Source organism: Piliocolobus tephrosceles, chromosome 21 (assembly GCF_002776525.5).
Source record: "Piliocolobus tephrosceles isolate RC106 chromosome 21, ASM277652v3, whole genome shotgun sequence".
Taxonomy (NCBI): domain Eukaryota; kingdom Metazoa; phylum Chordata; class Mammalia; order Primates; family Cercopithecidae; genus Piliocolobus; species Piliocolobus tephrosceles.
Genome location: NC_045454.1, coordinates 38,578,599 through 38,592,733, shown reverse-complemented (window position 1 = coordinate 38,592,733; position 14,135 = coordinate 38,578,599). Strand labels below are relative to the sequence as shown.

The 14,135-nt window shown below is 52.6% G+C and overlaps 1 protein-coding gene across 1 annotated transcript in view; it reads right to left on the bottom strand.

Annotated features, from left to right (window-relative positions):
* Positions 1 to 6,036, bottom strand: part of GIPC1 (GIPC PDZ domain containing family member 1) — a 21,503-nt gene extending 15,467 nt beyond the window's left edge. The window contains exons 1-3 of the mRNA XM_026456983.1: positions 5,800 to 6,036; positions 2,329 to 2,383; positions 301 to 388 (exon numbers count right to left, since the gene is read on the bottom strand). The gene's annotated coding sequence lies outside the window, so the exon portion shown is untranslated. The remainder of the gene's footprint in view (positions 1 to 300; positions 389 to 2,328; positions 2,384 to 5,799) is intronic.
* Between the last annotated feature and the right edge of the window lie 8,099 nt (positions 6,037 to 14,135).

The following is a 14,135-nucleotide window of genomic DNA, read 5'->3' as shown; positions in this document are numbered from 1 at the left end:
CCTGGGTTCAAGCGATTCTCCTGCCTCAGCCTCCTGAGTAGCTGGGATTACAGGTGCGTACCACCACGCCTGGCTCATTTTTTTATTTTTAGTAGAGATGGTGTTTCTCCATGTTGACCACCATGGCCTGAAACTCCTGACCTCAGGTGATTTGCCCGCCTTGGCCTCCCAAAGTGCTGGGATTACAGGCGTGAGCCACTGCACCCAGTCTCATGTATCCATTTGTTCATGCATCTATTCATTCATCTGTCCCCTAATACACCCTCTCATCTCACCTGGTCCATCTCCATGATCACTCACCTAAACTAGTGCGGTTGGCTCCTGTGGGCTTCCCAGCTTCCACCCTAACCCCCTACGACTTCTTGTCCAGACAGCAGCCAGAATGGTCCTGTAAAATATAAGTCACATCACATTTGTCTCTGCTCTGACCCCTCTCCGGGCTCTGACCTTGCTGGAAAGAAAAACCAGGGTCGGCTGGGCGTGGTGGCTCACACCTGTAATCCTAACACTCTGGGAGGCCAAGGCAGGCATGAGCCACCACGCCCAGCCATATATTTCTTAACTATTTGGATTTGTCTTTCTGTGAACTGCCTGTCTTTGCCCACTTTTTTTTAAATGCATGGTCTGTTTTTAATTGCATGGCCTCTCCTTTTTCTTATTGATTTGTGAGAACTCTTTATATATTCTGGATACTAGTCTTGTATCAGTTCCCTCATCTCTCTATTCATAGCACCCATCACAGAGGCTAGCATACAACAGGCACTCACCGGCCAGGCGCAGTGGCTCACACCTGTAATCTCAGCACTTTGGGACGCTGAAGCATGAGGATGGATTGAGCTCAGGAGTTTGAGACCAGCCTGGGCAACATAGCAAGACCCCATGTCTACTAAAAATCAAAAAAAAATTAGCGGGGCCAGGCACAGTGGCTCACTCACATCTGTAATCCCAGCACTTTGGGAGGCCAAGGACGGTGGATTATTTGAGGTCAGGAGTTTGAGACCAGCCTGGCCAACATGGTGAAACCCGATCTCTACTAAAAACACAGAAAAATTAGCCAGGTATGCTGGCGCATGCCTGAAATCCCACCTACTCTGGAGGCTGAGGCAGGTGAATTGCTTGAACCTGGGAGGTGGAGGTTGCAGTGAGCCACGATCATACCATTGCACTCCAGCTTGGGCAACAGCAAGACCCTGTCTCAAAAGAAAAAAATAAAAAAGAAACAAAAGAAAAAAGAGAGATTGGGCACGGTGGCTCACGCCTGTAATTCCAGCACTTTGGGAGGCCGAGGCGGGCAGAGAATGAGGTCACGAGATCGAGATCACGGTGAAACCGTATCTCTACTAAAGAAAAACAAAAATACAAAAAATTAGCCGGGCATGGTGGCAGCAGGCGCCTGTAGTCCCAGCTACTCGGGAGGCTGAGGCAGGAGAATGGCATGAACCCGGGAGACAGAGTTTGCAGTGAGCCGAGATCATGCCACTGCACTCCAGCCTGAGTGACAGAGCAAGACTCTGTCTCAAAAAAAAAAAAAAAAAAGAAAAGAAAAACAAAAAGAAAAAAGAAAAGACCCCTCATCATCCCTCCAACTCTGCTAGCTCTATGCACTGGGAGGCAGGAAGCTAAAAACATGAATCTGGAACCTGGCTTCATCACTTAATAGCTGTGTGACTTTAAGCAAGGGTCTTAACCTCTCTGAGCTCAAAGGAAATCATGCATGTGCTTGAACACTCCTGGCACACAATAAGGGTTGCATAAATATTGGTGACAATTACTGCTACTGCCATCTTTTTTTTTTTTTTTTTTGAGACGGAGTCTCGCTCTGTTGCCCAGGCTAGAGTGCAGTGGTATGATCTCGGCTCACTGCAAGCTCTGCCTCCCGGATTCATGTCATTCTCCTGCCTCAGTCTCCTGAGTAGCTGGGACTACAGGCGCCCGCCACCATGCCTGGCTAATTTTTTGTATTTTTAGTAGAGACAGGGTTTCACCATGTTAGCCAGGATGGTCTCGATCTCCTGACCTCGTGATCCGCCCACCTCGGCCTCCCAAAGTGCTGGGATTACAGGTGTGAGCCACAGCGCCCGGCCTTGCTACTGCCATCTGTACCAAGATTCAAGCTTCCTCCTTTTCCTAAGATCCTGACCACCAGTTCCCAGCCTTCTTACTCTCTTTCTCTGCCCACACCCACTGCCCTGGTTCAGGCCAGCTTCCATGTCCCCACCTATAAGGAGGGATTAACAGCAGCGAGGGAAGTGAGTGATTAATGAATCTGCCTGCCACGGCCATAAGAGGCTTCGTGGCCTGGGTTCAAATCCCACCCCTGCCACTTACCAGCTGCGTGGCCGGGGGCAAGTCACTTCACGTCACAGGGCCTCAGTTTCTTCATCTGAAAAATGGGTGGAATTCCTGTCACTCTCAAGGTGGTTGTGGAAATCCAAAGAGATTACTCGTGTATTCCATCTACATTCTGCTCAGACTCCATTTAAGGACGCTGTTGTCGTTATTATGGGTGTCTCCTCCTCTGCCCTGCCCTGCCCAGGAATATCCCAGCCCTCTCTGCCTGCCAATACCTACTCCAGGCCCACTCCTCCAGGGAGCCTCCCAGGCTTGCACCAGCAAGCTGGAACCGCCCCTGTGGTACAGACGGCTCAGGCCCATGAACCTAATTGCATGCTGCCCTGGCAGAACTCTTGTCTTCCAGCCTCAGGCTGTCATTTAACTTCATGTCTCTATTTTAAAACGTAAACCAGATGGCATCACTGCCCTGCCTGAAACTTTACAACGGTTTCCCACCTTCTGGAAGAAAAACTGCAAACTCCTTACTGTGATCCACACACCCCTGCACAATCGCTGCTCTGGGTTCATCTTCTGCGCCAACCACACGATTCCAAGCTTGGTCCAGCCTAAAGACCTTGGCCTTGCCCATCTTCTTTTTTTTTTTTTTTTTTGAGATGGAGTCTCGCTCTGTCACCCAGGTTGGAGCGCAATGGCACGATCTCAGCTCACTGCAACCTCCACCTCCTGGGTTCAAACGATTCTCCTCCCCTAGCCTCCCTAGTAGCTGAGATTACAGGCAGGCACCACCACGTCTGGCTAATTTTTGTATTTGTATTTTTATTATTTATTTATTTTTGAGACGGAGTTTCATTCTTGTTGCCCAGGCTGGAGTGTAATGGCGCGATGTTGGCTCACCACAACCTCCACCTACCGGGTTCAAGCGATTCTCCTGCCTCAGCCTCCTGTGTAGCTGGGATTACAGGCATGTGCCACCACACCTGGCTAATTTTGTATTTTTAGTAGAGACAGGGTTTCTCCATGTTGGTCAGACTGGTCTTGAACTCCTGACCTCAGGTGATCCACCTGCCTCGGCCTCCCAAAGTGCTGGGATTATAGGCATGAGCCACCACGCCCAGCCTATTTTTATTTTTTTTAAGATGGAGTCTCGGCCGGGCGCGGTGGCTCAAGCCTGTAATCCCAGCACTTTGGGAGGCCGAGACAGGCGGATCATGAGGTCAGGAGATCGAGACCATCCTGGCTAACCCGGTGAAACCCCGTCTCTACTAAAAAATACAAAAAACTAGCCGGGCGACGTGGCGGGCGCCTGTAGTCCCAGCTACTCCGGAGGCTGAGGCAGGAGAATGGCGTAAACCCGGGAGGCGGAGCTTGCAGTGAGCTGAGATCCGGCCATTGCACTCCAGCCTGGGCAGCAGAGCGAGACTCCGTCTCAGAAAAAAAAAAAAAAAAAAAAAAAGATGGAGTCTCACTCTGTAGTCCAGGCTGGAGTGCAGTGGCACGATCTCAGCTCACTGCAACCTCCACCTCCCGGGTTCAAGCGATTCTCCTGCCTCAGCCTCCTGAGTAGCTGGGCTTACAAGCACATGCCACCACACCTAGCTAATTTTCGTATTTTTAGTAAAGAGGGGGTTTCACCATGTGGATCAGGCTGGTCTCGAACTCCTAACCTCTTGACTCACCTGTCTCAGCCTCCCAGAGTGCTGGGATTACAGACGTGAGCTACCGCGCCCCGCCAATTTTTCTATTTTTAGTAGAGACAGGGTTTCCCCATGTTGGCCAGGCTGGTCTCAAACTCCTGCCCTCAAGCAATCCACTCACCTAGGCCTCCCAAAGTGCTGGGATTACATGCGTGAGCCACCACGCCCGGCCCCCTTGTCTGATATCTGTGGGGCCGGCACCCCCTGCCCACAACTACTCTCTACAGTACCACCTGCTCGTATTTTATTCATAGCATTTAATGCCATCTGAAATTATCTTCTTTATTTACTTGCTAACTTGTTTGTTGGCTGCTTCCTTTCAGAGTGCCGACTCCTCAAAAGCAGAAATTTTGTTTTGTTCACTATTGTATTTTCCGTGCCAAGAACAGTGCCTAGCACATGCACATAGTAGGTGCTCACCAGATATTTGTAGACTAAGTGAATGAATGAATGTGTCTCAGGTCCTCATTCTGACTGCTCTCTGTGCTCCTCCATCCTCGAAACAGACCCCCAAACATGCCTGCTGTGGAGGTGCTAACTGTACTGGCCTCCCCACTTTCCCTGGCACCCCTCACACCTGAAAACAGAGATGAAGAAAAGACACTTCAGCCCGGATATACAGTGTTTGGGCTGGAATTTCAGCATCCTCACCCCCTCATCCTGGGAAGGGCCTGAAACTTAGCAACCCCACCCCCACACAGAAACACAGTGTGGCCAGCAGGAGGAGGGGAACGGGGTTCCTGGGAGCACACAGAAGTTAGGGGAAGGGGAAACCACGCCCAGGCTCCCCCTTCCAGCTCAGTATTGCTTTGGAGAGAAGGAGGGAGAGAGGCCTCTGATTCACTCTTGAAAAACCGGCTCCTGGGTGTTTCCGGGGAGAACGCCTACTTCCCAACCTCGGCCCAGGTTGCCAGGGGGGACCCAGGGGGCCCAGGACCCCAGCATCCTGGCCCCCTGCAGACGTCACTCTCTTCTCTGGACCCAGGTAGTCAGACCTGCCCTCTCCAGCTCAGGGGAGAAGGGACAGGAGGGCAGCTTCCTGTCTGAGTGGCTGGTAAAGCAAAAGACCAGCAGCCGTGGCCCTTAAGATGCGTACGGGGTAGGGGTGGGAGGGGTAGGGGGCCAAAGCTACTCAGCAACAATTGAGCCATGAGTTATTGGTATCCAGTCTAGAGGCTTGACTCCAGTTCTGGACCCAGGGGCATGAGTTCCAGTGCCAGATGTGCCAGTTACTAGCTGTGTGACCTTGGGCAAGTCACTCCACCTCTCTGGGTTGGCTGCCTCACCTTTTTTACAAGGCACAGCACCTCCCATTGAGGTGTTTAGAGTCAATGATCCGCATGGTAAATACCTGACACGGAAGCCCTCCAATAAACGCTAGCTGGAGTGGAGTTTTTCATGATTGTTATCCAGACCCTGGTTCTCACTGCGTCTCCCCCAGACCCTGGAGGGTTCAGACGCTGTTAGCTGAGGGGAAGTGCCCAGCAAAGGGTCAGAAACACCGACCCCGCGCCTCTCCACGCTGGGATGGGGCCGTCCAGACGGGGGACGGGGGGAGGGGCAAGCCCAGGGACCCCAGCCCAGCGTTGGGAGGCGTTTGTCCCCTGCCCCCCAGCAGGAAGGGAGCTGCCCCCACCACCCCCCACTCCCGCTCTCCCCGGAAAGGGGCCTCCGGCATCCCCGCGCGCAGCCTAGACCTCCAGTCGCGTCCACTGGGCCGGCCCCACCCTGCGCGATCGACCGGATCCTCGCAGGTCCGAGACCCCCGGGGGGCCGGAGCAGACACATCCTTCCCGCCGAGGTCACTCACCTGCGCCGCCGCCGCCTTCCCGTGCGCACCCGGCTCGGCCCTCCGCAAACTCCAGCCCGGGCCTCTCCCGCAGCGGCGCCTGGGGGGCGGGGCCGACACCCGGGGCCGGCCAATCAGTGGCTGCCTCCCGGTGCTTGCGGCCAATCCGCGTCGTCCGCTTCGGGTGGACCCGACGGAAACATTCCAGAGGGATCCCTCCGCCTCGCCCGGCTCTTCCCGACTCCCCCCCGCGCCGCGAAGCAGTGGACCGTCCCGCCCTGCCTAAGCCGCGGCGGGCTGTACCAACGGAGGGCTGAGAAGGGGGGGAGCTGCAGCTGGGCCCCGGCCAATCGCGAAGGAGGAAGGAGCCGAGCGGCCAATGAGAAGGAAGCTGGGGCTCCTGAACCACGTGCTGTCGGCTGAGTGTCCATCTGGGGTGCCCTGGGTGGTGAGGGGCGGGGGAGTCAGGTGACCTAGGCCAGGTTTCGTGGAAAGGATTCGAACTTCCGACGTCCAGGAAAGCGGACCGTTTAGGAGGCTTGGGTAGGGGTCAATGGCAGCCCCCAACCCAGTTCCCCGCCCGGCGTCTTCTGCCCCAGACCGGCCATCCTCGCAGCGGATAAAAAGATGCATTCATTCTCTGGGGGCGGGCGGGGGACCGACATGAATAGGGAGGGTCCCGAGTGTCCCTACTTCCTGGGCTGTACAATGGACATTCATTCACTCACTCATCAAATATTGAATGTGCTCCCTGCTCCGTGCCAGGCTCTGTCCTACCTCTGCAGACGCGTCAGTGAATAAGCCTAATGTGCTCCTGGTAGAGGTAACAGAGCGTGCGAAAGCCGAACAGAGCGATACAGTATGCTTTAGGATAGTGCAGTATCGTGGGAGCTAGTAAATCAGTGTGGAAAAGCAAGGTGGAATGAAAGGCAAGGGTGAGAGAGTTTATTTGCTTGTTGGTTTATTGGGCTCTTACTATGGGCTAGGTCACAGAGGGTGCCCAGCCAGCCTTTCATAGATCTGTCTCCTCCATCTGACTGAGGGTGGAGGCCGAGTCTGTCTTGTCACTCTCACCTCAGGCTGCCACACAGCAAATTCTCAGCAAACCTGTGTGGACAAATAACAACAGGTAGTTTATAAGGAAGGGGGATTTATCAGGTGGGCACAGATCCAAGAAACAAGAGTCACAAATGCACCTGGACCAGGCCAGGACACTCGGTTCCTGAGACAGGAGAGATTTCCTTGTTCTAGTTCAAACCCAGCCACTTGTACAGCAACTGGGGCTGAATGCCATGTGTTCTGGGAACTGTAGTTCCTGGAAGCCTCTAAGTGCTGAGACTCTGCTCAAGCTTCACAGAAAGACTGGTTCTTTGCAGTTCCCAGGGTGAGATGTTGTGCATCTCAGCCCCACCAGGACTTGCAGAGGGGCACACTGAAAGGGGAGATGGAACCTTGAGCTTCGCTGCTGAGGATTGCCTGGCCGGCCCCTCCCAGCTGGCAAACACTGAGATTGCTGTGGCAGGCCAGGCAACAGGCACAGCTATTGTCCCTCCCTTCCTGTTCTGCTGACCTCTGCCATCCCACTGAGCAATCAGTTGCCTGGGCTGGCCAGTGCCCTCTGTGTGACTGTGCTGCCTGCCCTGCTTGAGCCTGGCATCTGAGCTGCCCCCTGCTCACTTGGAGAGGACAGGATGCTGAGCCCAGGGTACAGCATGACTGAGGCTGCAGAGTCCTGAGCCAGACTCCATCTGGCTCCTGTTTCCTGATGACGAAGTGCCCAGAGAAGGGGTGATGGGATTATGGGATTGCTCTAGACACAGAACAGCGCTGGGCACCTCCTTTCTGATTTTTTTTTTTTTTTTTTTTGAAACAGTGTCTAGCTCTGTCGGCCAGGCTGTAGTGCAGTAGCAGGATCTCGGCTCACTGCAACCTCTGCCTCCTAGGCTCAAGCAATCCTCCCATCTCAGCCTACCGAGTAGCTGGGACCACAGGCATATACCACCACACCTGGCTAATTTTGTTGTTGTTGTTGTTGTTTGTTTGTTTTTTTGAGACAAAGCCTCACTCTGTCGCCCAGGCTGCAGTGCAGTGGTGCAGTCTCAGCTCACTGCAACCTCCGCTTCTCAGGCTCGAGTAATTCTCACACCTCAGTTTTCTGAGTAGCTGGGATTACAGGCGTGCGCCATCATGCTTGGCTAAATTTTTTGTATTTTTAATAGAGATGGGGTTTTGCCATGTTGGCCAGTCTGGTCTTGAACTCCTGGCCTCAAGTGATCCACCTGCCTTATCCTCCTGAAATGCTGGGATTACAGGCATGAGTCACTGTGCACGGCCTGTTCCTTTGTTTATTTGTTTGTTTGTTTGTTTTGAGACAGAGTTCCACTCTTGTTGCCCAGGCTGGAGTGCAATGGAGCAATCTCGGCTCACTACAACCTCCGCCTCCCAGGTTCAAGCGATTTTCCTGCCTCAGCCTCCTGATTAGCTGGGATTACAGGCGCCTGCCTCCACACCCGGCTAGTTTTGTATTTTTAGTAGAGACAGGATTTCACCCTGTTGGCCAGGCTGGTCTCGAACTCCAGGCCTCAAGTGATCCACCTGCCTCATCCTCCCAAAATGCTGGAGTTACAGGCATGAGTCACTGCGCCAGGCCCGTTTGTTTGATTTTGATAGAGACAGGGTCTCACCATGTTGCACAGATTTGGTCTCGAACTCCTGGGCTCAAGCCATCCTCCCTCTTTGGCCTCCCAAAAGTACTGGGATTACAGGTGTGAGCCACTGTGCCCAGCCCTCCTTCCTGATTTTATAGCTCAAGAGGAATGCCTAAAAGCCGAGGCTGGGAAGTCCCAACGGTGAGCAGTTCAGATGTGAGTGCTACCTCTGTTCCTTTAAAAGAAAAAAGAGGCCGGGTGCAGTGGCTCACACCTGTAATCCCAACACTTTGGGAGGGCGAGGTGGGCGGATCACGAGGTCAGGAGTTCGAGGTCAGCCTGGCCTACGTGGTGAAACCTCGTCTCAACTAAAAATACAAAAATTAGCCAGGCATGATGGCGGATGCCTGTAATCCCAGCTACTCAGGAGGCTGAGGCAGGAGAATCGCTTGAAACTGGAAGGCGGAGGTTGCAGTGAGTGGAGATCGCGCCACTGCACTCCAGCCTGGGCGAAAGAGCGAAACTCCATCTCAAAACAAAAACAAAAACAAAAACAAACAAACAAACAAAAAACAGAAAAAAAGAAAAAAAAATCCATCCTTGAATGCCAGCTAACACATGCAGAAGGGAAGGTTGAGTGAGTTAGAACATCATTGTTTTGCTAGGTGCAGTGGCTGCAGCCTCTAATCCCAGCGACTTGGAGGCTGAGGCTGAAAGGATCGCTTGAGGGCAGGAGTTCGAGTCTAGCCTAGGCAACATAGCAAGACCTCCATCTCTACAAAAATGGTTGTGGTGGTGTGCGCCTGTAGTCCCAGCTACTCGGGAGGCTGAGGCAGGAGGATCACTTGAGTCCGGGAATCTAGGCTACAGTGAGTTATGAGTTACAGCTTCCTATGTGCCAGACATCATTCCAAGAAGTTCCTATTTATTAAACCATGTAACTCTCCTGATCAGCCAGGTGCAGTTTTAGACATTGTATATTTATCCTCTCACTCTGTCATGTGAAAATTTGCTTCACCCACGATCTCCTTCATTGGAGGGAAATTCTTAATTTTGATATAATAGAACCCACTGTGAAGTTATATTAAGAAGGCTCGGCTTGGCACACTAGCTCACTCCTGTAATCCCAGCACTTTGGGAGGCCGAGGTGGGCAGATCACGAGGTCAGGAGATAGAGACCATCCTGGCTAACACAGTGAAACCCCGTCTCTACTAAAAATACAAAAAATTAGCTGGGCATGGTGGCAGGTGCCTGTGGTCCCAGCTACTCGGGAGGCTGAGGCAGGAGAATGGCGTGAACCCGGGAGGTGGAGGTTGCAGTGAGCCAAGATCACACCACTACACCCCAGCTTGGGCAACAGAGCAAGACTCCGTCTCAAAAAAAAAAAAAAGAATGCTTGGCTGGGCACACTAGCTCTCACCTGTAATCCCAGCACTTTGGGAGGCTGAGGCGCGTGGCTTCCTCGACACCAGGAGTTCAAGACCAGCCTGGGTAACATAGTGAGACCCTGTCTCTACAAAAAATAAAAAAATTAGCCAGGCATGGAAGCACTGGACTATAGTCCCAGCTACTCAGGAGGCTGAGGTGGGAGGATCACTTGAGCCCAGGAGTTCAAGCCTACAAGCTGTGATCACACCATGCATTCCAGCCTGGGTTACTGAGCAAGACCCTATCTCCCAAAATAAAACGACAGAAGGACTTTTCATCTCCATGTGGCAAACTTACTCTTCCACATTTTCTTTATTTTTTTTGAAACAGTCTCACTCTGTCACCCAGGCTGGAGTGCAGTGGTATGATCTCAGCTCACTGCAACATCCACCTCCCAGGCTCAAGCGATTCTCATGCCTCAGCCTCCCGAGTAGCTGGGATTAGAGGCAGATGCCACCATGCCTAGCTAATTTTTGTATTTTTTAGTGAAGACCGGGTTTTGCTATGTTGTCCAGACTGGTCTTGAACTCCTGGCCTCAAGTAATCCACTGCTTTGACCTCCCAGAGTGCTGGGATTGCAGGCATGAGTGAGCCACCGCACCTGACTCTTCCACATTTTCTTTTATTTTCCTTTTCTTTTTTGTTTTGAGACAGAGTCTCGCTGTGTCGTCCAGGCTGCAGTGCAGCGGTGCGATCTCGGCTCACTGCAACCTCTGCCTCCCTGGTTCATGCCATTCTCCTGCCTCAGCCTCCCGAGTAGCTGGGACTACAGGTGCCCGCCACCATGTCTCGCTAATTTTTTTGTATTTTTAATAGAGACAGGGTTTCACCGTGTTAGCCAGGATGGTCTCGATTTCCTGACCTCGTGATCTGCCTGCCTTGGCCTCCCAAAGTGCTGGAATTACAGGCGTGAGCCACCGTGCCCGGCCTCTTTTTTTTTTTTTTGTCTGAGACAGAGTCACTCTGTCACTCAGGCTGGAGTGCAGTGGCGCGATCTCGGCTCACTGCAACCTCTGCCTCCTGAGCTCAAGGAATTCTCCTGTGTCAGCCTCCCGAGTAGCTGGGATTACAGGCTGTGCCACCATGCCCGGCTAATATTTTTGTATTTTTAGTGAGACAGGGTTTCACCATATTGGCCAGGCTGGTCTCGAACTCCTGATCTCATGATCTGCCCACCTGGACCTCCCAAAGTGCTGGGATCACAGGCATGAGCCACCGCGCCCCGTCCATTCTACGGTTTTACTTTTCCTGAGTCTTTATTCCATCCGTAGTCGACCTGAGGTTCTGGGGTAGAATTGTTTTTTCTCCATAACCTGTGCTGCTCAGCAGCTCTGCAACCTTGTGTGAGGCCCATCCCCTTCTGTGCCTCAGTCTCCTCATCTGTAAAATGGAGATAATAATAATACACCCCAGCCGGGCATGGTGGCTCACACCTGTAATTTTAGCACTCTGGGAGGCCGAGGCAGGTGGATCACTTGAGGCCAGGAGTTCAAGACCAGCCTGACCAACATGGAGAAACCCTGTCTCTACTAAAAATGCCAAAAATCAGCCAGGTGTGGTGGTGTGCACCTGTAATCCCAGCTACTCAGGAGGCACAAGAATCGCTTGAACCTGGGAGGTGGAGGTTGCAGTGAGCTGAGATCATGCCACTGCACTATAGCCTGGGTGACAAACTGAGACCTTGTCTCAAAAAAAGAAAAAGGCCAAGCATGGTGGCTCACGCCTGTAATCCCAGCACTTTGGGAGGCCGAGGTGAGTGGATCACCTGAGGTCAGGAGTTTGGGACCAGCCTGGCCAACGTGGCAAAAACTCTGTCTCTAGTAAAAATACAGGCCGGGTATGGTGGCTCATGCCTTTAATCCCAACCCTTTGGGAGGCCGAGGCGGGCGGATCATGAGGTCAGGAGATCGAGACCATCCTGGCTAACACGGTGAAACCCTGTCTCTACTAAACATACAAAAAATTAGCCGGGCATGGTGGCAGGAGCCTGTAGTCCCAGCTACTTGGGAGACTGAGACAGGAGAATGGTGTGAACCCAGGAGGCAGAGCTTGCAGTGAGGCGAGATCATGCCACTGCACTCCAGCCTGGCGACAGAGCGAGACTCCATCTTAAAAAATAAATAATTAGCCGGGCGCGGTGGCTCAAGCCTGTAATCCCAGCACTTTGGGAGGCCAAGACGGGCGGATCACGAGGTCAGGAGATCGAGACCATCCTGGCTAACACGGTGAAACCCCGTCTCTACTAAAAATACAAAAACTAGCTGGGCGAGGTGGCGGGCGCCTGTAGTCTCAGCTACTCGGGAGGCTGAGGCAGGAGAATGGCGTGAACCCGGGAGGCGGAGCTTGCAGTGAGCTGAGATCCGGCCACTGCACTCCAGTCCGGGTGACAGAGCAAGCCTCCGCCTCAAAAAATAAATAAATAAATAAATAAACAAACAAATAATTAAATTAGCTGGGCACAGTGACGTGCACCTGTAATGCCAGCTATTCTGGAAGCTGAGGCAGGAGAATGGCTTGATTCTCGGGAGGCAGAGGTTGCAGTGAGCTTGATTCGGGAGGTGGAGGTTGCAGTGAGCTGAGAATGTGCCACTGCACTCCAGCCTGGGAGACAGAGCGGGACTCAGTCTCCAAAAAAAATAATTAAAAAAAATAATAGTACATACCTCCTTAGGTGGTTATGAGCATGTTAGGATTAAGTGGGCTATTCCATGTCAAATGGTCAAATGCCCCTGATGGTGGTAAGCACTTACTGCATACCAGCTGCTATTATTAAAATGTGCTGAGGGCACAACCACGGATAGATGCAATATGTCATAATGGACACATCATAGAAATTGAAACCTGTATTGGACCCTTGCTGTGTGTCAGGCTCTGTGCTAGTCGCTTTTCATGTCTAATCTCACTGGATCGTGTTGAGCTCCTGGGAATGGGACTGCTATCACCCCCACTCTACAGAGGAGGAGACTGAGGCGCAGAGAAGGGGAGACAGGAGCTGAAGGATGCAGTGACTGATAGACGTGGAATCTTGGCTCCAACCCCAGGACATGAGCTGTCCCACTAGGGAGTGGGTTCTACTTTCTTCAACTTTGGGGACAGGGTGGACTGAGATGTGGGGGACAGGAGGGACAGCACCGAGGGACGTAGCCCCAGGCAGATGATCCTGGAGACAGGGCTGAGTCCTGTGGCCTCAGGTTACAGCCCCAGCACTGTCACCTGCCTTTTGTTTGTTTGTTTGTTTTTGGGACAGAGTCTGGCTCTGTCGCCCAGGCTGGAGTGCAGTGGCGCCATCTCAGCTCACTACAAGCTCCACCTCCTGGGTTCACGCCATTCTCCTGCCTCAGTCTCCTGAGCAGCTGGGACTGCAGGCGTCCGCCACCTCGCCCAGCTAATTTTTTTGTATTTTTAGTAGAGACGGGGTTTCACCGTGTTAGCCAGGATGGTCTCAATCTCCTGATCTCATGATCCACCCATCTCGGCCTTCCAAAGTGCTGGGATTACAGGCTTGAGCCACCGCACCCGGCCTTGTTTGTTTGTTTTTAATTCAGACAGAAGTCTTGCTCTGTCTCCCAGGCTGGAATGCAGTGGCGCAATCTTGGCTCACTGCAACCTCTGCCTCCTGGAGGTTCAAGCAAGTCTCTTGCCTCAGGCTCCGGAGTAGCTGGGATTACAGGCGCCCGCAACCATGCCTGACTAATTTTTGTATTTTCAGTAAAGACAGGATTTTGCCATGTTGGCCAGGCTGGTCTTGAACTCCTGACCTCAGGTGATCCACCCGCCTCAGTCTCCCAAAGTGCTGGGATTACAGGCTTGAACCACTGCACCCAGCCTGGCACCTGCCTTTGACTGTTGGGTTTTAGGAAGTGACACCCAGCAGCTGTGCACATCACACTGTTTTCTAGAGAGGTCTTTGCAGGAGCAAAGAGAAACAAATGGCAACAGTGGTGATAAAAAACACCACACCAGCCCTTCTCCCTGAACTCCTGAGGTATTTCTCTGTCTTGCTTTCTCTATAAGGATGTCTCAGGGCATCTCAAACTGAACCCATCTGGAATTGAGGTCTTGATTGACACCCCAAATCTGCCCGTTACCCTGTCTTCCCCAGCATGGTGACAGCAATTCTCACTTTCAGTTGATCAGGCCCCAAACCTTGGAATGAGTCTTGACTACTACCTACCTTCCTTCTGCTCTCTCCTTCCTTTCTTTTCTCTCTCTTTTCCCCTCCCTCCCTCCCTTCCTTCCTTCCTTCTCTTTTTTTTCTTCCTTTCCTTCTTCCTTCCCAT